Genomic DNA, 21,598 nt, shown 5'->3' on the forward strand with positions numbered 1-21,598 from the left:
TATCTAGTGAGTGAGTAAACAATAACCGGATATGACTGTTTTACCCAAAAGTGACTTTGGAATTTACCGTTTGGACTTACTATATTTTCTGCAGCATTCATTCGTAGCTTAAATGAAATGTTACCTGTTTATCTTCGTGACAATATTACTTCATATGTTGACGATATTCTTATTGCTAAACATTCTTGGAGTGAGCACAACAAAATTTTGGATTCATTATTAAGTATCTTTGCAAGCGTTGGCTTTACAGTGAACTTGGAAAAATCTGAATTTGGTCGTTCTCAGGTGAAATTTCTCGGTCACATTATTTCTACAGACGGTATTCTTCCTGATCCAGAAAAATTAGACGCTATTCGTAATTATGCTGTTCCTACCATAAAACGTGATGTTCGTAGTTTCCTTGGCGTCTGTAAATTTCTTCGACGCTTTGTTAGATTGGACGATTTGGCCACACCTCGTTTATGTGAACTATCCGGAAAGAAATCTAATTGGTGTTGGGATGAGGAACCTCAGTCAGAATTTGAACAGCTTCGTGATGCTTTAGTTGCGGCTACATTTCTTTCACATCCGGATCTATCTAAAGATTTTTGTTTGGCGACGGACTCATCATACAAGGGCCTAGGTGCACATTTATTTCAAGAGATAGAAGAAAACGGCGTTGTAGCACAGAAAACTATTGCATTTGGAAGTCGTGTTCTTTCTAAATCAGAAAAGAATTATTCGATTACAGAACTTGAAGCTTTGGCTGTTGTTTGGGCTTTCACAAAATTTCGCACATTTTTGTTTGGCAGACATACTAAGGTTTACATCGATCATCGAGCTCTGGAATTTCTTATGTCGACAAAATTAACTCATGGCAGATTGTCACGATGGGCGTTGTACCTACAGGAATTTGACTTTAGTATTGTTTACATACAGGGTTCTTCAAATATTGTTGCCGATGCTTTATCACGTGCACCTGTGGGTTTGAAACAAAGTGCTGAAGAGGACTGCGTAGAAAACAATTATTGTTTGATGTATATTCAAGGTGTTGCGTTTGAAAACTTTATTTCGTCTTCGCTCCAGGACATCACTAAGGAGCAAAATAAGGATCCAATCTGGAAGGACATTAAGGAGAAGTGGAGGAGAAAAGAAAGCGTGGCGATTAGACAGCATTATTTAGTTCGCAATGACATTCTTTTTAAACGAAAATCGCTCGACAACTCTGTTTGGTTAGTTTGTATTCCTGATGAGTGGGTCAATAAATTTATTTGGTATACGCATTTCAGTTATGCACACTTTGGTCCCAGAAAATGCTTTCATAAATTACGGGAAAATTGCTACTTCAGTAATATGGAAAGACGTATTCCATCTGTTCTGGCCAAATGCAAATTATGTCAAAAGGCTAAGCCGCAAACAGTTTCTCACAGAGCACCGTTGTTTCCTATCATTCCAGCGAAATTAAAGGAGATGGCTGCAGTCGATTTGTTCGGTCCAGTGGTTCGATCTACTATTGGCAGTTTCGTTCTAAAATTTGGCTTCGTACTCTACAGCGTCGTAAAATTAAACCAATTTTCATTTCACTTTTTCACCCTCAATTTAACGCTTCAGAGAGATGGATGAAGGAAATCAATAAATTGTGTCGTCTTTATTGTCATCAGAATCACAGAATGTGGGATCAGTATGTTCATATTTTTCAAAACATTCTGAATGAACTTCCTAATGATTCAACTTCTTTACCGCCTATATTGATATTAAAAAACAAAGCACCGACAAATCGCATTTCTGAAATAGTTCCTTTTCCGCCTTCACGGAAACTGCGGCATTCTGAAGTTGTCAACCTGGCTCTGCGAAATATTGCATCTGCGGCTGCTAGAAGAGAGAAATCAGCTAAGCGTCCTGGTCGTTCAAAAATCTTGTCAGTTGGTCAGAAGGTGTTAATTAAGTCCCACCGTTTGTCTCACAAAGGAATAGGCTTGTGTCGCAAATTTTTTCTGCTTTATAACGGTCCATATAGAATTCGCAAAATTATTCATGATAAAACACTGTCGAAGTAGAAACTCTTAAATCTCGACGCTCTAAAGGAATACATCATATATCTAACGTAAAAATTTTCTTGGAATGACATACTTTAGAGAAACCAACAGCTAGATGTAAACATGCAGAGAGTACAAGGATACCGCGCTGTGTTTTGGCGGCGGCACATGCTCAAAGCAACAGTCAAGTCTGGGCGCCGCACAAGGCAGTCGTTGAACGCGAACAATTGCTTCCTACGTCACGCGCCTACAGCTGATCGAGCGCTCAGTGCGAATGCACTGACAGCCGTAAACAAATACACAGTTTAATTTCTCCGACTAAATTCAGTATAAAGCTATAGTGACTTGATGAATTATGTTATTAACATTCAGTATTTTTCAGGATACGGTTGTATAAAATATTTAAGAACTTCAGGTAAATTCTGTGTGTCTCCGACGTTAAGAGGACTTGCTATCGAGAAATTTTCAGGAAGAATGTAATTTCGAAGAAGAAACTAATAAACTAAAAAGGGTAACTATTAATTGAGTTTATTTTTCAGGTAACATATTTCCACTTAGGTACGTACTTTAGACGTAATTTGCTGCTCGCGATTACGTGATTCATACTTTGTGCTAAATTTCATGTTCTATGAAATTACTTGTGAAGCGACGTACTTGCGTACGTTAACTGATTTTGACAATGATTATTAATGAACTGGGTTGTAACTTGTATATATTATGCATCGCTTGGCTGCTATGCTTTTTCACTGATGTCATAATTTTTTTATTATGTGTCTGCTGTGCATATTTATTTAAATTATAATTGTAACCTGATTAATTGTGCTGACTGTGATTATGTATGTAAGTTATACTTTGTGATTTATCTGCTTGCGCCTTCATGTTTGCTTATTAAGATGACATATGAACATTTATTTGCTTATGCTGATATGATGCTAATGACATGTTTACTGCTTTACCTATGGATTGCATATTTATACATATCTGTTGTTGTCATAACTACTCTTTAATGTGGTGTATAGAAATGCTGATATACTGTGTACATACAGAGAGTTTAGGTCACACTATTGGATTAATTATAGATTGTTCGTTTGGCAGAGCCTCGTTGTAGGATTTGTGCTGCATCCACTTTTTGACATTCTGTTCTCTACTGGTATATTTACTCGCTATTGCTTGTTTTGCTTACGCTAAGTGCCTTATATTTTTAAGATAAGAAAATGAACTGCTATAATTCGACGAACGACGTTAGTACAAGAAACTTCATAGAAGTCACATGAGCTGGAGGTTTTATGGAAGCTGTATAACTTTATGCTAATAGGAAGGAAGCTAACGACATGACATACCGAAACTAGGTTTAGACCATTGACAGTCATTACACTGCATTTTCCGTGAGCAATTGAAATAGGAAGTGACACTAGACACAAGAAATACTCCACATGTTTGCTTCTGCCATAATTCTTGAAGTGGTGTACACACTGTGAAATATTGTGATCATTCACATTCCGTAATCGTACTTAATTACTGAGAGTTATTCGAACTAAGTCTGTTAGAGGTCATGTATGCATTTCTTTGTTTATAATTCGTAATGAGTAGAAGATTTGGCTCAGATGGATTACACAGAGGTTGTGTGTTGACAATGTGTCTTCGGATTGTATGGGATGATGAGGTTTGCATTAGGTTTTTATCTGTACTTGTTCGAGGAGACTGACTAGAGGAAAGAGTTGTTATGGAAGTGAAATGATATTGGTAATAAGGTTTATATGTATCGACGCATTGAAGAGGTATTATTGAGGTATTATTGAGATTGTGTGAAGTTGATGATTATTGGAGTTTTGGTGGATAAGAGGTAAAGTAAGTGAGGAGCCTATATTGGCAATAAGGTTTATATGTATCGACGTATTGAAGAGGTGTTATTGAGGTATTATTGAGATTGTGTGAAGTTGATGATTATTGAAGTTTTGGTGGATAAGAGGTAAAGTAAGTGAGGAGCATATATTGGCAATAAGGTTTATATGTATCGATGTATTGAAGAGGTGTTATTGAGGTATTATTGAGATTGTGTGAAGTTGATGATTATTGGAGTTTTGGTGGATAAGAGGTAAAGTAAGTGAGGTGCATATTATTTTTGTTGGCCTTATGGAACAAGGAGGATGAAGATAGCAGACTAGAACACTAAAGTAGAAGGAAGATAGTCTATACACACACTTTGTTAAATCACTAAGCAGTATATACTTTTTTTTGGAGAGAGGAAGTATTTGCATATCTTGGCTCACTGACAGTTGTTCAGCAACAGTACATTTGATTTGGCTTGGCAAACATTGGTCTTGACATGATGACTATGACGTTGACTTAACTATTATTGACTGTTATACATTGCTGCCACTACTACTTGATACACATGATGAACATCAGATTTTGACAGAATTGCATATACACAGTTAACACTATTCAGTTACACAGTAGTACTTAATGTGGATGAAAGATGAGTGAGTGTGTTTTGTGTGTTTTGCTTTCCTAATCCTACCCACCTATCTCGTAAATATTATTTTATTTGTTTGTAGTGGCTTGCACTGACACCCATAAATTTTACAGGTTTACTGATATTTGAGTATTTGTAATAGTTAATATGAAAATTATCTGACATCATTTGTGTGTTTGTTATGATTTGTATGTTTAGTGTAAAAGCATTTGTATGTGCATTCAAACTATTGTTCATGCCTGAACTGTCTGATTAGTGAGGGTAATTATTATGAACTGTTACCTGCACTTTTTCAACATAATGTGTGACACTTAGGAATGTTTAATTTCTGCTGATGAACTGTCTGATTAGTGATAGTGAATATTATGGACTGTTACTTGTACTTTTTCTACATGATTGGTGACGCTTAGGAATGATTAATTTCTGCTGATGAACAGTGTGATTAGTGATAGTGAATATCATGGACCGCTCTCTGGACCTGCTCATCATTGCTAGGTGCAACTGATGGACTACTTGTATGGAAATGAAGTCACTTGTTGGTGTCTGCACCTGCTCAACATTACTGGGTGCACAGATGAAGCTACTTCTCTGGAAATGAAGTCACTTGTTGCTGTCTGCACCTACTCAACATTGCTGGGTGCCACTGTTAGAACTGTTTCTACTGAAATGATGTTACTTCTTGCTGTCTGCACCTACTCAACATTGCTGGGTGCCACTAATGGAACTGCTTCTATTGAAATGAAGTCACTTGTTGGTGTCTGCACCTGCCCAACATTACTGGGTGCACAGATGAAGTTACTTCTATGGAAATGATGTCACTTGCCGGTGTTTGCACCTACTCAACATTACTGGGTGGCACTGATGGACTGCTTCTACTGAACTAATGTGACTTGTTGCTGTGTGTACCTCTTCAACTTTACTGGGTGCAACTGATGGACTGCTTCTACTGAAATGAAGTCACTTGTTGGTGTCTGCACCTGCTCAACATTACTGGGTGCACAGATGAAGCTACTTCTATGGAAATGATGTCACTTGCCGGTGTCTGCACCTAATCAACATTGCTGGATGCCACTGATGGATTGCTTCTACTGAAGTAATGTGACTTGTTGCTGTGTGTACCTCTTCAACTTTACTGGGTGCCACAGATGGAACTGCTTCTACTGAAATGATGTCACTTGTTGGTGTCTGCACCTGCTCAACATTGCTGGGTGCAACTGATGGACTGCTTCTACTGAAATGATGTCGCTTGTTGGTGTCTGCACCTGCTCAACATTGCTGGGTGCAACTGATGGACTGCTTCTACTGAAATGATGTCACTTGTTGGTGTCTGCACCTGCTCAACATTGCTGGGTGCAACTGATGGACTGCTTCTGCTGAAACGATGTCATTTGTTGGTGTTTGCACCTGTTGACCATTTTTGGGCTGGAATTATCAACTATTTTTTTTTTTTTGAACAATTAAAAGTATTTTACGTGAACATTTGTATAAACTGATTTTTTGTGTATTGTGCAAACTATTATGTAAAGCCACATGTATGAAAAGAATTTTTATTGCCTACTGTATTTTATATATTAGGTTATTGAAAGGTCAGTGCAAAGCCAAAATTTTAACTAATTATGTGATATTTAGGTATTAATATTATTTTTTATTTTTGTCAGTATTTTTCTGGACGAATTTGGCGGTATGTTCACCACCAATGCTGGCAAAAACACCATCAAATTCTGTTCTGTGGAGGAGGGGCATATGAAAGGTGGCTACACTGAGCCACTGCGCCAGAGATTGCGCCAAAGAGTATTATTAAGCCGCCTCCACAGTGCTTGTCGAGAGCTCGTAGTAGACAGTGCCTGTTAAGAACTCGTAGAAGTCAGTGCTTGTCGAGAGCTCGTAGTAGACAGTGCCTGTTAAGAACTCGTAGAAGAGTGCTTGTCGAGAGCTCGTAGTAGACAGTGCCTGTTAAGAGCTCGTAGTAGTCAGTGCTTGTAGAGAGCTCGTAGTAGTCAGTGCCTGTCGAGGTCTCGTGGTAGTCTGTGCTGAGCTGTTGTAGCAGAGAGTGTTTGTTGAGATGTGCTATTAGGCAGTGCTTGCTGAAATGTGATATTGGAGAGTACTGTTTGAGATATAATGTAAGGCTTAGAATGATTTTCACCAATATAAATGAGGTAATTAACACCGTTTGTTTTAATTTCAGTATCCTAAGTAATGCGTCAATACAGGTTCAGTCAACAAAGCATCTGGCGTGTGTTCTTGTATTAGAGTGTAATTCTGCTTTCCTTACGCAATTATCGTATTTCTAATTTTCTTTTATCACATCAGTATAATTGGTATTTAAAAATTCTTGTCTTGTTGAAGAAGAAACGTGCCAGATGTGTACGTTGAGTCACACTCCCACACACAGAACAATTACAATTGTGCTTGGGTTTTGTAGGTTTTATAGTTGCTGGGGACTTAATTAATTAATTGGGTTAAGGAAAAATTTTCATTTCATTCTTTGTTGTTATTCTTTGCAGTCAGATTGCGTAATAATTCTAGTCAGGGCCAACCGTTTACGAAACAGCGTAATCAGACCTTCAGCTACGAAAAACTAAAAAGTATTTTCAATCATATTTAATTAAGCCCCCATGCACTGTTACCCATGGACATTCACTTTGACATTGAAACACAGAAATAGCATCGGAATGAAATACAAAATGCACAATGCCGGCTTAAGTACAAGAAGACGGAGGATTCATATCGTCTATGCTTTAAACCTTTCCTGTGAGATCAAGTATAGATTACGATGCTTCACTTCAGGTTTACTGTATCCCTTGGACCTTCACATTGACGATGAAACACAGAGATTGCATCGCAATTAAATACAAAAGGCTCACTGCCGACTTAAGTACAAGAAGACTGACTTTTCTTAGTGTCTAAGTTTTGGGCCTTTCCTGTGAGACCAGTTTTAGATTCCGATGCTTCACTTCAGGCTTACCGTATCCCTTGGACCTTCACATTGACAATGTAACACACAAATTGCGTCGGAATCAAATACAAAAAGCACACAGCCGACTTAAATACTAGCAGACTGTGTCTACTTACCGTCAATGATTTGAGCCTTCCCTGTGAGACCAGTTTTAGATTCCGATGCTGCACTTCAGGTTTACTGTATTCCTTGGACCTTCACATTGACGATGCAACACAGTAATTGCATCGGAATTGAATGCAAAAGGCACAATGCCGACTTAAGTACAAGTGGACCGACTTTTCTTAGTGTCTATATTTCGAACCTGTCCTCTGTCACCAGATTTCAACTCCGATGCACAACTGCAGGTTTACTGTATCTCTTGGACCTTCACATTGACGATGAAACACAAAAATTGCGCTGGAATTGAATTAAAAATGATCATGGCCGACTTAAGTAAAAGAAGACTGACTTTTCTTAGTGTCTATGTTTTAAGCCTTTTCTACGTCCCCAGACGCGGATTCCGATGAACGACTGCTTGGTTACTGTATCCCTTGGAACTTCACATTGACGATGAAACACAGTAATTGCATCGGAATTAAATGCTAAAGTCACAATGCCGACTTAAGTAAAAGAAGACTGACTTTTCTTAGTGTCTATGATTTGAGCCTTTCCTGTGAGACCAGTTTTAGATACCGATACTTCATCTCAGGTTTACTGTATCCCTTGGACCTTCACATTGACGATGAAACACAGAAATAGCATCGGAATTAAATACAAATGGCACAATGCCGACTAAAGTACTAGAGGACTGGGTCTTCTTACTGTCTATGATTTGAGGCTACGCTGTGAGACCAGTTTTAGATTTCGATGCTTCACTTCACGTTTACTGTATCCCTTGGACCTTCACATTGACGATGAAACAAAGAAATTGCATCGGAATTAAATACAAACGGGACAATGCCGTCTTAAGTACAAGAAGGCTGAGTCTTCATACAGTCTATGCTTTGAGCCTTTCCTGTGTCACCAGTTTTAAATTCCGATGCTTCACTGCCGGTTTACTGTATCGCTTGGACCTCCACATTCACGATGAAACACAGAAATTGCAAGGGAAATAAATACAAAAGGCACAATGCGGACTTAAGTACAAGAAGACTGAGTCTTCTTACCATATATGCTTTGAGCCATTCCTGTGAGACCAGTTCTAGATTCCGATGCTTCACTTCAGGTTTACTCTATCGCCTGGACCTTCACATTGACGATGAAACACAGAAATTGCATCGGAAATAAATACAATAGCCACCATGCCGACTTAAGTACAAGAAGACTGACTTCTCTTAGTGTCTATGTTTCGAGCCTTTCCTATGTCACCAGTTTTAGATTCCGATGCACAACTGCAGGTTCACTGTATCCCTTGGACATTAACATTAATTACATCGAAATTAAATACAAAAAGCACAATGACGACTTAAGTACAGGAAGACTGACTTTTCTTAGTGTCCAGCTTTTGAACCGTTCCTGTGAGACCAGTTTTAGACTCCGATGCTTCACTTCAGGTTTACTGTACTCCTTGGACCTTCACGTAGGCGATGAAACCCAATATTAGCACCGGAATTAAATACAAAAGGCACAATGCCGACTTAAGTACAAGACGACTGACTTATCTTAGAGTCTACGTTTTAAGGCTTTCCTGTCAGACCAGTTTTAGATTCCGATGCTTCACTTTAGGTTTACTGTATCCCGTGGCCCTTCACTTTGACGATGATACACAGAATTTACATCGGAATTAAATACGAAAGGCACAATGCCGACTTAAGTACAAGAAGACGGAGTCTTCTTAATGTCTATGTTTTGAGCCTATCGTGTGAGACCAGTTTGAGATTCCGATGCTTCACTTTATGTTTACTGGATCCCTTGGCCCTTCACATTTGCGATGAAACACAGCAATTTCATCGGAATTAAATACAAAAGCCACAATGCCGACTTAGGTACAAGAACCCTGAGTCTTCTTGTCGTCTATGTTTGAGCCTTTCCTGTGAGACCAGTTTTAGATTCCGATGCTTCACTTCAGGTTTACTGTACCCCTTGGTCCTTCACTTTCACGATGAAACACAAAAATTGCATAGGAATTAAATACAAAAGGCGCAATACCGACTTAAGTACAAGACGACTGACTTTTCTTAGTTTCTATGTTTTAATGCTTTCCTGAGAGAACAGTTTTAGATTCCGATGCTTCCCTTCAGGTTTACTGTATCCCTTGGACCTTCACTTTGACGATGAAACACAAAAATTGCATCGGAATTAAATACGAAAATCACATTGTCGACTTAATTACAAGAAGACTGAGTCTTCTTACCGACTATGTTTTGAGCATTTCTGTGAAACCAGTTTTAGATTCCGATGCTCCACTTCAGGTATACTGTATCCCTTGGATCTTCACTATGACGATTAAACACAAAAATTGCCACGGAATTAAAAATAAAAGGCTCAATGCCGTCTTAAGTACAAGAAGGCTGAATTTCTTAGTGTTTATGTTTTGAGCCTTTCCTGTGTCACCAGTTTTAGATTCTGATGCACAACTGCTGGTATCCTGTATCCCTTCGACATTCACATTGACGATGATACACAGTAATAGCATCGAAATTAAGTACAAAAGGCACAATGCCGACTTAGGTACAAGAAGACTGACTTTTCCTAGTGTCAACGTTTTCAGCGTCTCCTGTGAGTTTAGTTTTAGATTCGTTTGCTTCACGTCCAATGAACTGGTTCCCTTGCACCTTCACTTTGACGATGAAACACAGAAATTGCATCGGAATAAAATACAAAAGGCACATTGCCAACTTAAGTGCAAGAAGACTGAGTCTTCTTACTGGCTATGTTTTGAGCCTTTCCTGAGTCACCAGTTTTAGGTTCCGATGCTTCGCGTCCACAATGGCACAATGCCATCTTAAGTACAAGAAGACTCTATCTTCTTACCGTCTTAGATTTGAGCTTTTCGTGTGAGACCAGTTTTAGTTTCCGATGCTTGCCTTCAGGTTTACTATTTCACTTGTACCTTCACATTGACGACGAAACACAGAAATTGCATCGGAATTAAATACAAAAGGCACAATGTCGACTTAAGTTCAAGAAGACTGACTTCTCTTAGTGTCTATGTTTTTAGCCTTTTCTATGTCACCAGTCTTTGATTCCGATGCACAACTGCTGGTTTACAGTATCCCTTGGACCTTAACTTTGACGATGAAACACAGTAATTGCATCGGAATATAATACAAATGGCACAATGCCGACAAATGTACAAGAAGACTGAGTCTTCTTACCGTCTATGTTTTGAGCCATTCCTGTGATACCAGTTTTAGATTCCGATTCTTCTCTGCAGGTTTTCTGCATCCCTTGGACCTTCACTTTGACGATGAAACACAAAAATTCTCAAGGAATTAAAAATAAACGGCTCAATGCCGACTTAAGTACAGGAAGACTGACTTTTCTAAGTTCCTATGTTTTCAGCCTTTCCTGTGTCACCAGTTTTAGATACTGATGCACAACTGCTGGTTTACTGTATCACTTCGACATTCACATTGACGATGAAACAGAGTCATTGCATCGAAATTAATTAAAATACAAAAGGCACAATGCGGACTTAAGTACAACAAGACTGACTTTTCTTAGTGTCTATGTTTCGAGCCTTTCCTCTGCACCAGTTTTAGAATCCGATGCCAACTGCTGGTTTACTGTATCGCCTGGATTTTCACATTCACGATTAGACACAGAAATTGCATCGGAATTTAATACATAAAGCACAATGCCGACTTAAGTACAAGAAGACTGAGTCCTCTTACAGTCTATGATTTTGGCTTTTCCTGTGAGACCAGTTTTAGTTTCCGATGCTTCTGTTCAGGTTTACTGTGTCCCTTGGCCCTTCACATTGACAATGAATTACAGAAGTTGCATCGGAATTAATTAAAATAAGCACAATGCCGACCTAAGTACAAGAAGACTGACTTTTCTTAGTGACTCTATATCGAGCCCATCCCGTATCACCAGTTTTAGATCCCGATGCACAACTGCAGGCTTACTGTATCTCTTGGGCCTCCACATTGACGTTGAAACAAAGTAATTGCATCGGAATTAAAAACAAAAGGCAGAATGCTGATTTAAGTACAAGAAGACTGACTTTTCTTAGTGCCTATATATCGAGCCTCTCCTGTGAGACTAGTTTTATTTTCCGATGCTTCACGTCCAATTTACTGTCTCCCTTGGACCTTCACTTTGACGATGAAACACAGAAATGGCATCGGAATTAAATACTAAATTTACAATGCCGACTTAAGTACAAGAAGACTGAGTCTTCTTACTGTCTATGATTTGAGCCATTCCTGTGTCACCAGTTTTAGGTTCCGATGCTTCACGTCCAATTTACTGTATCCCTTGGACCTTCACATTGACGTATAAAGGCAAAAATTGCAACGGAATTAAATATAAAGGCAGCATGCCGATTTTATTACAATAAGACTGACACTGCCTAGTGTCTATGTTTTGAGACTTTCCTGTGAGACCAGTTTTAGGTTCTGATACTTCACTTCAGGTTAACTGTATCCCTTGGACCCTCATTTTGACGATGAAACACAGTAGTTGCATCGGAATTAAATACAAATATCACAATGCCTAATTAAGTAGAAGAAGACTGAGTTTTCATAGTGTCTATGCTTTGAGCCACTCGTGTGAGATCAGTCTTAGATTCCGATGCTTCACTTCAGGTTTACTGTATCCCTTGTACCTTCACTTTGACGATGAAACACAGTAAATCCATCGGATGTAAATACAAAAGGTACAATGCCGACTTAAGTACAAGACGACTGACTTTTCTTAGTGTCTATGTATTAAACCTTCCCTATGAGACCAGTTTTAGATTCCGGAGCTTCGCTTCAGGTTTACTGTATCCCTTGGACCTTCACTTTGACGATGAAACACAGAAATTACATCGGAATTAAATATAAATGGCAAAATGCCGACTTAAGTACAAGAGGACTGACTTTTTTTCGTCTCTATGTTTCGAGCCTTTCCTCTGTCACCAGTTTTAGAATCCGATGCCAACTGCAGGTTTACTGTATCCCTTGGAACTTCACATTCACGATTAAAGACAGAAATTGCATCGGAATTTGATACATAAGGCACAATCCAGACCTAAGTAGAAGACGAGTGACTTTTCTTAGTGTCTATGTTTTAAGCTATTCCTCTGAGACCAGTTTTAGATTCCGATTCTTCACTTCAGGTTTACTGTATCCCTTGGACCTTCACTTTGACGATAAAACACAGTAATTCCATCGGAATTAAATACATAAGGCACAATGCCGACTTAAGTACAAGACGACTGACTTTTCTTAGTGTCTATGTTATAAGCTTTTCCTGTGAGACCAGTTTTAGATTCCGATGCTTCACTTCCGGTTTACTGTATCCCTTGGACCTTCACATTGACGATGAAACACAGAAATTGCATCGGATTTAAATACAAATGGCACAAGGCCGACCTAAGTACAAGAAGACTGACGTTTTTCAGTCTCTATGTTTCGAGACTTCCCTCTGTCACCAGTTTTGGATCCCGAAGCACTACTGCAGGATTACTGTTTCCCTTGGAACTTCACATTTACGATTCAACATAGAAATTGCATCGGAATTTAATACATAAAGCACAATGCCGACTTAAGTACAAGAAGACTGGGTCCTCTTGCCGTCTATGATTTGAGCTATTCCTGTGAGACCAGTTTTAGATTCTGATACTTCACTTCAGGTTAACTGTATCCCTTGGACCCTCATTTTGACGATGAAACACAGTAGTTGCATCGGAATTAAATGCAAAAATCACAATGCCTAATTAAGTAGAAGAAGACTGAGTTTTCATAGTGTCTATGCTTTGAGCCACTCGTGTGAGATCAGTTTTAGATTCCGATGCTTCACTTCAGGTTTACTGTATCCCTTGTACCTTCACTTTGACGATGAAACACAGTAATTCCATCGGAATTAAATACATAAGGCACAATGCCGACTTAAGTACAAGACCACTGACTTTTCTTAGTGTCTATGTTTTAAGCCTTTCCTGTGAGACCAGTTTTAGATCCCGATGCTTCACTTCAGGTTTACTGTATCCCGTGGACCTTCACTTTGGCGATGAAACACAAACATAGCATTGGAATCAAATACAAAAGGCACAATGCCGACCTAAGTACAAGAACACTGGGTCATCTTGATGTCTATGCTTAGAGGCTTTCCTATGTCACCAGTTTTAGATTCCGATACTTCACTTCCAATTTACTGTATCCCTTGGTCCTTCACTTTGGTGGTGAAACACAGAAATTGCTCCGTAATGAAATACAAAAGCCACTATGCTGACTTAAGTACAAGAAGACTGAGTCGTCTTACCGTATATGTATTGAGCCTTTCCTATGAGACCATTTTTAGTTTCTGATCCTTCACTTCAGGTTTACTGTACCCCTTGGTCCTTCACTTTGACGATGAAACACAAACATTGCATCGGAATTAAATACAAAAGATACAATGCCAACTTAGTACAATAAGACTGAGTCTTCACACCATCTATGTCTTGAGCCTTTCCTTTGAGACCAGTTTTAGATTATGGTGCTTCGCTTCAGGTTTACAGTATTACTTGGACCCTCACATTGACGATGAAACACAGAAATTGCATCGAAATAGAATACAAATGGCAAAATGCCGACTTAAGTACAAGATGACTGACTTTTCTTAGTCTCTATGATTCGTGCCTTTCTTCTGTCACCGGTTTCAAATTCCGATGCCAACTGCAGGTTTACTGTATCCCTTGGAACTTCACATTCACGATTAAACACAGAAATTGCATCGGAATTTGATACATTAGGCACAATGCCGACCTAAGTACAAGACGACTGACTTTTCTTGGTGTCTATGTTTTAAGCTTTTCCTGTGAGACCAGTTTTAGATTCCGATGGTTCACTTCCGGTTGACTGTATCCCTTGGACCTTCACATTGACGATGAAACACAGAAATTGCATCGGATTTAATTAAAATGACACAAGGCCGACTTAAGTACAAGAAGACTGACTTTTCCTAGTCACTATGTTTCGAGACTTCCCTATGTCACCAGTTTTAGATCCCGAAGCACAACTGCAGGATTACTGTTTCCCTTGGAACTTCACATTCACGATTAAACATAGAAATTGCATCAGAATTTAATACATAAAGGACAATGAAGACTTAAGTACAAGAAGACTGAGTCCTCTAACAATCTATGATTTGAGCTTTTCCTATGAGACCAGGTTCAGTTTCCGATGCTTCACTTCAGGTTTACTGTGTCCCTTGGCCCTTCACATTCACGATAAAACACAGAAGTTGCATCGGAATTATTTACAATAGGCATAATGCCGACTTAAGTACGAGAAGACTGACTTTTCTTAGTGTCTCTATCTCGAGCCTATCCTGTGTCACCAGTTTTAGATCCCGACGCTCAACTGCAGGTTTACTGTAGCTCTTGGACCTCCACATTGACGATGAAACACAGTAATTGCATCGGAATTAAATTCAAAAGGCACAATGCCGATTCTAGTGCAAGAAGACTGACTTTCCTTAGTGCATATGTTTTAAGCCTCTCCTGTGAGACTAGCTTTATTTTCCGATGCTTCAAGTCCAATTTACTGTATGCCTTGGACCTTCACTTTGACGATGAAACACAGAAATTGCATCGGAATTAAATACTAAAGGTACAATGCCGACTTAAGCTCAAGAGGACTGAGTCTTCTTACTGTCTATGATTTGAGCCTTTCCTGTATCACCAGTTTTAGGTTGCGATGCTTCACGTTCAATTTACTGTATCCCTTGTACCTTCACATTGACGATGAAACGCAAATATTGCAACGGAATTAAATATAAAGGCACAATGCCGATTTTATTACAAAAAGACTGAGTCTGCTTACTGTCTATGCTTTGAGCCATTCCTGTGAGATCAGTTTTAGATTCCGATGCATCACTTCAGGTTTACTGTATCCCTTGTACCTTCACTTTGACGATGAATCACAGTAATTCCATCGGAATTAAATACGAAGGGCACAATGCCGACTTAAGTACAAGACGACTGACTTTTCTTAGTGTCAATGTTTTAAGCCTTTCCTGTGAGACCAGTTTTAGATTCCGATGCTACACTTCAGGTTTACTGTATCCCTGGGACCTTCACTTTGACGAAGAAACACCAACATTGCATCGGAATTAAATCCAAAAGGCACAATGCTGACTTAAGAACAATATGACTGAGTCTTCTCACCGTCTATGTTTGGAGCGTTTCCTTTGAGACCAGTTTTGGATTCTGGTGCTTCGCTTCACGTTAACTATATCCCTTGGACCTTCACATTGACGATGAAACACAGAAATTGCATCGAAATTAAATACAAAACACACAATGCCGACTTAAGTACAAGAAGACTGCTTTTCTTAGTGTCTATGTTTTGAGATTTTCCTGTGTCACCAGTTTTAGATTCCGATGCACAACTGCAGATTTACTGTATCCGTTCGACCTTCACATTGACGATGAAACACAGATATTGCATCGGAATTAAATACAAAAAGCTCAATGCGGAATTAAGTACATGAAGACTGAGTCTTCTTACCATCTATGCTTTGAGCCTTTCCTGTGAGACCAGTTTTGGATTCCGACGCTTATCGTCAGGTTTACTGTATCCCTTGGACATTCACATTGACGATGAAACACAGAAATTGCATAGGAATTAAATATAAAAGTTACAATGCCGACTTAAGTACAAGAAAACTGAGTCTTCTTACTATCTATGCTTTGAGCCTTTCCTGTGTCACCAGTTCTAGATTCCGATGCTTAACTTCAGGTTTACTGTATCCTTTGGACCTTCCCTTTGGCGATGAAATACAGAAATTGTTTCGGAATTAAATACAAAAGGCACAATGCCGACTTAAGTACAAGGAGACTGAGTCCTCATACCGTCTATGATTTGGGCCTTTCCTGTGCGACCAGTTCTAGATTCTGATGCATGATTGCAGGTTTACTGTATAACTTGGACCTTCACATTGACGATGAAACACAGCAATTGCATCGGAATTAAATGCAAAAGGCACAATGCCGACTTCAGTACGAGAAGACTGAGCCTTCTTACCGTCTATGTTTTGAGCCTTTCCTGTGAGACCAGTATAAAATTCCGAAGCTTTACATCAAGTATACTGTATCCCTTGGACCTTAACATTGACAATGAAACACAGAAATTGCATCAGAATTAAATACAAAAGGCACAATGCCGACTTAAGTACAAGAAAACTGACTTTTCTTAGTGTCTATGTTTCGAGACTTTCCTGTGTCCCCAGTTTATGATTACGAAGCACCACAGCTGGTTTACTGTATCCCTTAGAATTTCACATTCAGGATTAAACACAGAATTTGCTTCGGAATTAATTTCATAAATCACTTGCCGACTTGAGTACAAGAAGACTGAGTCTTCTTACAGTCTATCTTTTGAGCCTCTCCTGTGAGACCAGTTTTAGATTCCGATGCATCACTTCAGGTTTACTGTATCCCTTGGACCTTCACTTTGACGATGAAACACTGAAATTGCATTGGAATTAAATACAAAAGGCACAATGCCGACTGAAGTACTAGAGGACTGAGTCTTCTTACTGTCTATGATTTGACACATTTCTGTGAAACCAGTTTTAGAATCCGATGCTTCACTTCAGGTTTACTGTATTCCTCGGACCTTCACATTGACGATGAAACACAGAAATTGCATCGAAATTAAATACAAAAGCCACAAGGCCGACTTAAGCAACAGAAGACTTTGTCATCATTCTGTCTATGATTTGAACCTTTCCTGAGAGACCAGTTTAAGATTACGATACTTCAGTTCAGGTTTACTGTATCCCTTTGACCGTCACATTGACGATGACACACAGAAATCGCATCAGAATTAAATACAAAAAGCACAATGCCGACTTAAGTACATGAAGACTAACATTTCTTAGTGTCTGTGTTTTGAGCCATTCCTGTGTCATCAGTTTTAGATTCCGTTGCACTACTGCTGGTTCTCTGTATCCCTTAGACCTTTACATTGACGATGAAACAAAGTAATTGCATCGGAATTAAATACAAAAGGCACTGTGCAGATACAAGTGCAAGAAGACTGAGTCTTCTTACTGTCTAAGCTGTGAGCCTTTCCTGCGTCACCAGCTTTAGGCTCCGATGCTTCACGTCCAATTTACTGTATCCCTTAGATCTTCACATTGACGATGAAACACAGAAATTGCATCGGAATTAAATACAAAAGGCACAATGCCGACATAAGTTCAAGAAGACTAACATTTCATAGTGTATATGTTTTGAGCCTTTTCTTTGTCAAAAGTTTTAGATTCCAATGCACTATTGCTGGTTTGCTGTATCCCTTGCAACTTCACTTTCACGATGAAACACAGTAACTGCATCGGAATTAAATACTAAAGGTACAATGCCGAGGTAAGATCAAGAGGACTGAGTCTTCTTACTGTCTATGCTTTGAGCCTTTACTGTGTCACCAGTTTTCGATTCCGATGCTTCACTGCAGGTTTACTGTATCCCTTAAAACTTAGCTTTGACGATGAAGCACAGAAATTGCATCGGAATTAAATACATAAGGCACAATGCCGACATAAGTACAAGAAGACTGACTTTTATTAGTGTCTATGTTTCGAGCCTTTCCTTTGTCACCAGTTGTAGAATACGATGCAGAACTGCAGGTTTACTGTATCTCTTGGACCTCCACAATGACGATGAAACACTGATATCGCATCAGATTTAAATACAAAATTCACAATGCCGACTTAAGTACAAGAAGACTTACTTTTCTTAGTGTCTATGTTTCGAGACTACCCTGTGTCCCCAGTTTATGATTACGATGCACCACAGCTGGTTTACTGTATCCCTTGGAACTTCACATTCACGATTAAACACAGAATTAGCATCGGAATTAAATACATAAATCACCTTGCCGACTTAAGTACAAGAAGCCTGACTTTTTTTATTGTCTATGTTTTCAGCCTTTCCTGTGCGACCAGTTTTACATTCCGATGCTTCACTTCAGGTTTACTGTATCCCTTGGGCCTTCACTTTGACGATGAAACACAAAAATCGCAGTTGAATGAAATACAAAAGTCACAATGCCGACATAAGTACAAGAAGACTGACTTTTTTAGTGTCTATGTTTTGAGTCTTTCCTATGTCACCAGTTTTAGGAACCGATGCGTCTCTCCGGGGTTACTGTATCCCATGGACTTTCACATTGACGATGAAACACAGTAATTCCACTGAAATACAAAAGGCACATTACCGACATATGTACAAGAAGACTGAGTCTTCTTACTGTCTATCTTTTGAGCCTATCCTGTGAGGCCAGTTTTAGATTCCAATGCTTCACTTCAGGTTTACTTTATCCCTTGGGCCTTCACTTTGACGATGAAGCACTTAAATTGCATCGGAATTAAATACAAATGGCACAATGCCGACTGAAGTACTAGAGGACTGAGTCTTCTTACTGTCTATGACTTGAGACATTTCTGTGAAACCAGTTTTAGATTCCGATGCTTCACTTCAGGTTTACTGTATTCCTCGGACCTTCACAATGACGATGAAACACAGAAATTGTATCGGAATTAAATACAAAAGGCACAAGGCCGACTTAGGCAACAGAAGACTTTGTCATCATTCTGTCTATGATTTGAACCTTTCCTGAGAGACCAGTTTTAGATTACGATGCTTCACTTCAGGTTTACTGAATCCTTTGGACCTTCATTTTGACGATGAAACACAAAAATTGCATCGGAATTGTATACAAAGGGCACAAGGCCGACTTAAGCACCAGAAACATTGTCATGATACTGTCTATGTTTTGGGGCCCTCCTGTGAGACCAGATTTGGATTCCAATGCTTCACTTCAGGTTTACTGTATCCCTTGGAGCTTCACATTACGATGAAACACAGAAATCTCATCAGAATGGAATGCAAAAAGCACAATGCCGAATAAAGTACAAGAGGACTGACTTTTCTTAGTGTCTATGTAACGAGCCTTTCCTGTGTCCCCAGTTTTAGATTACGATGCACTACAGCATGTTTACTGTATTCCTTGGACCTACACATTGACGATGAAACACAGAAATCGCATCAGAATTAAATACAAAAAGCGCATTGCCGAATTAAGTACTAGAAGGCTGACTTTTTTAGTGTCTATGTTTTGAGCCTTTCCTATGACACCAGTTTTAGATTCCGATGCGTCTCTTCAGGTTTACTGTATCCCTTGGACTTTCACATTGACGTTGAAACACAGTAATTGCACCGGAATGAAATACAAAAGGCACATTACCGACAAAAGTACAAGAGGACTGAGTCTTCTTATTGTCTATCTTTTGAGCCTCTCCTGTGAGACCAGTTTTAGATTCCGATGCTTCACTTCAGGTTTACTGTATCCCTTGGGCCTTCACTTTCACGATGAAACACTGAAATTGCATCGGAATTAAATACAAAACTCACAAAGCCGACTGAAGTACTAGAGGACTGAGTCTTCTTACTGTCTAAGATTTGAGACATTTCTGTGAAACCACTTTTAGATTCCGATCCACAACTGCAGGTATACTGTATCCCTTGGACCTTCGCATTGACAATGAAACACAGTGATTGCATCGAAATTTAATACAAAAGGCACAATGCCGACTTAAGTACAAGAAGACTGACTTTTTTAGTGTCTATGTTTTGAGTCTTTCCTATGTCACCAGTTTTACATACCGATGCGTATCTTCAGGTTTACTGTATCCCTTGGACCTTCACATTGACGTTAATACACAGTAATTGCACAGGGATGAAATATAAAAGACACATTACCGTCATAAGTACAAGAAGACTGAGTCTTCTTACTGTCTATCTTTAGAGCCTCTAATGTGAGACCAGTTTTAGATTGCGATGCTTCACTTTAGGTTTACAGTATCCCTTGGGCCTTCACTTTGACGATGAAAAACTGAAATTGCATCGTGATTAAATACAAAAGACACGATGCTAACTGAAGTACTAGAGGACTGAGTCTTCTTACTGTCTACGATTTGAGACATTTCTGTGAAACCAGTTTTAGATTCCGATGCTTCACTTCAGATTTACTGTATCCATGGGCCTTCACTTTGACGATAAAACACAAAAATTGCAGTTGAATTTAATAAAAAAATCACAATGCCGACATAAGCACAAGAAGACTGAGTCATGTTACTATGATTTGAGCCTTTCCTGTGAGACCAGGTTTAGATTCCGATCCAAAACTAGAGGTATACAGTATCCCTTGGACCTTCGCATTGATAATGAAACACCGTAATTGCATCGGAATTTAATACATAAGTCACAATGCCGACTTATGTACACGAAGACTGACTTTTTTAGTGTCTATGTTTTGAGCCTTTCCTATGTCACCAGTGTTAGATTCCGATGCGTCTCTTCAGGTTTACTGTATCCCATGGACTCTCACATTGACGATGAAACACAGTAATTGCACCGGAATGAAATACAAAAGGCACATTACCGACATAAGTACAAGAGGACTGAGTCTTCATACTGTCTATCTTTTGAGCCTCTCCTGTGGGACCAGATTTAGATTCCGATGCTTCACTTCACGTTTACTGTATCCCTTTGGCCTTCACTTTCACGATGAAACACTGAATTTACATCGGAATTAAATACAAAATTCACAATGCCGACTGAAGTACTAGAGGACTGAGTCTTCTTACTGTCTATGATTTGAGGCATTTCTGTGAAACCAGTTTTAGATTCCGATGCTTCACTTCAGGTTTACTGTATTCCTCGGACCTTCACATTGACGACGAAGCACAGAAACTGCATCGGATTTAATTACATAAGGCACAATGCCGACTTAAGTACAAGAAGATTGACTTTTCTTAGAGTCTATGATTCGAGCCTATACTGTGTCACCAGCTTTACATTACGATGCACAACTGCAGGTTTACTATACCCCTTCGACATTCACATTGACGATGAAACACAGAAACAGCATCGGAATTAAGTACAAAAGGCAAAATGCCGACTTAAGTTCAAGAAGACTGACATTTCTTAGTGTCCATGTTTTGTGCCTTTCTGTGTCACCAGTT

Source organism: Schistocerca americana, unplaced genomic scaffold (genome assembly GCF_021461395.2).
Source record: "Schistocerca americana isolate TAMUIC-IGC-003095 unplaced genomic scaffold, iqSchAmer2.1 HiC_scaffold_18, whole genome shotgun sequence".
NCBI lineage: Eukaryota > Metazoa > Arthropoda > Insecta > Orthoptera > Acrididae > Schistocerca > Schistocerca americana.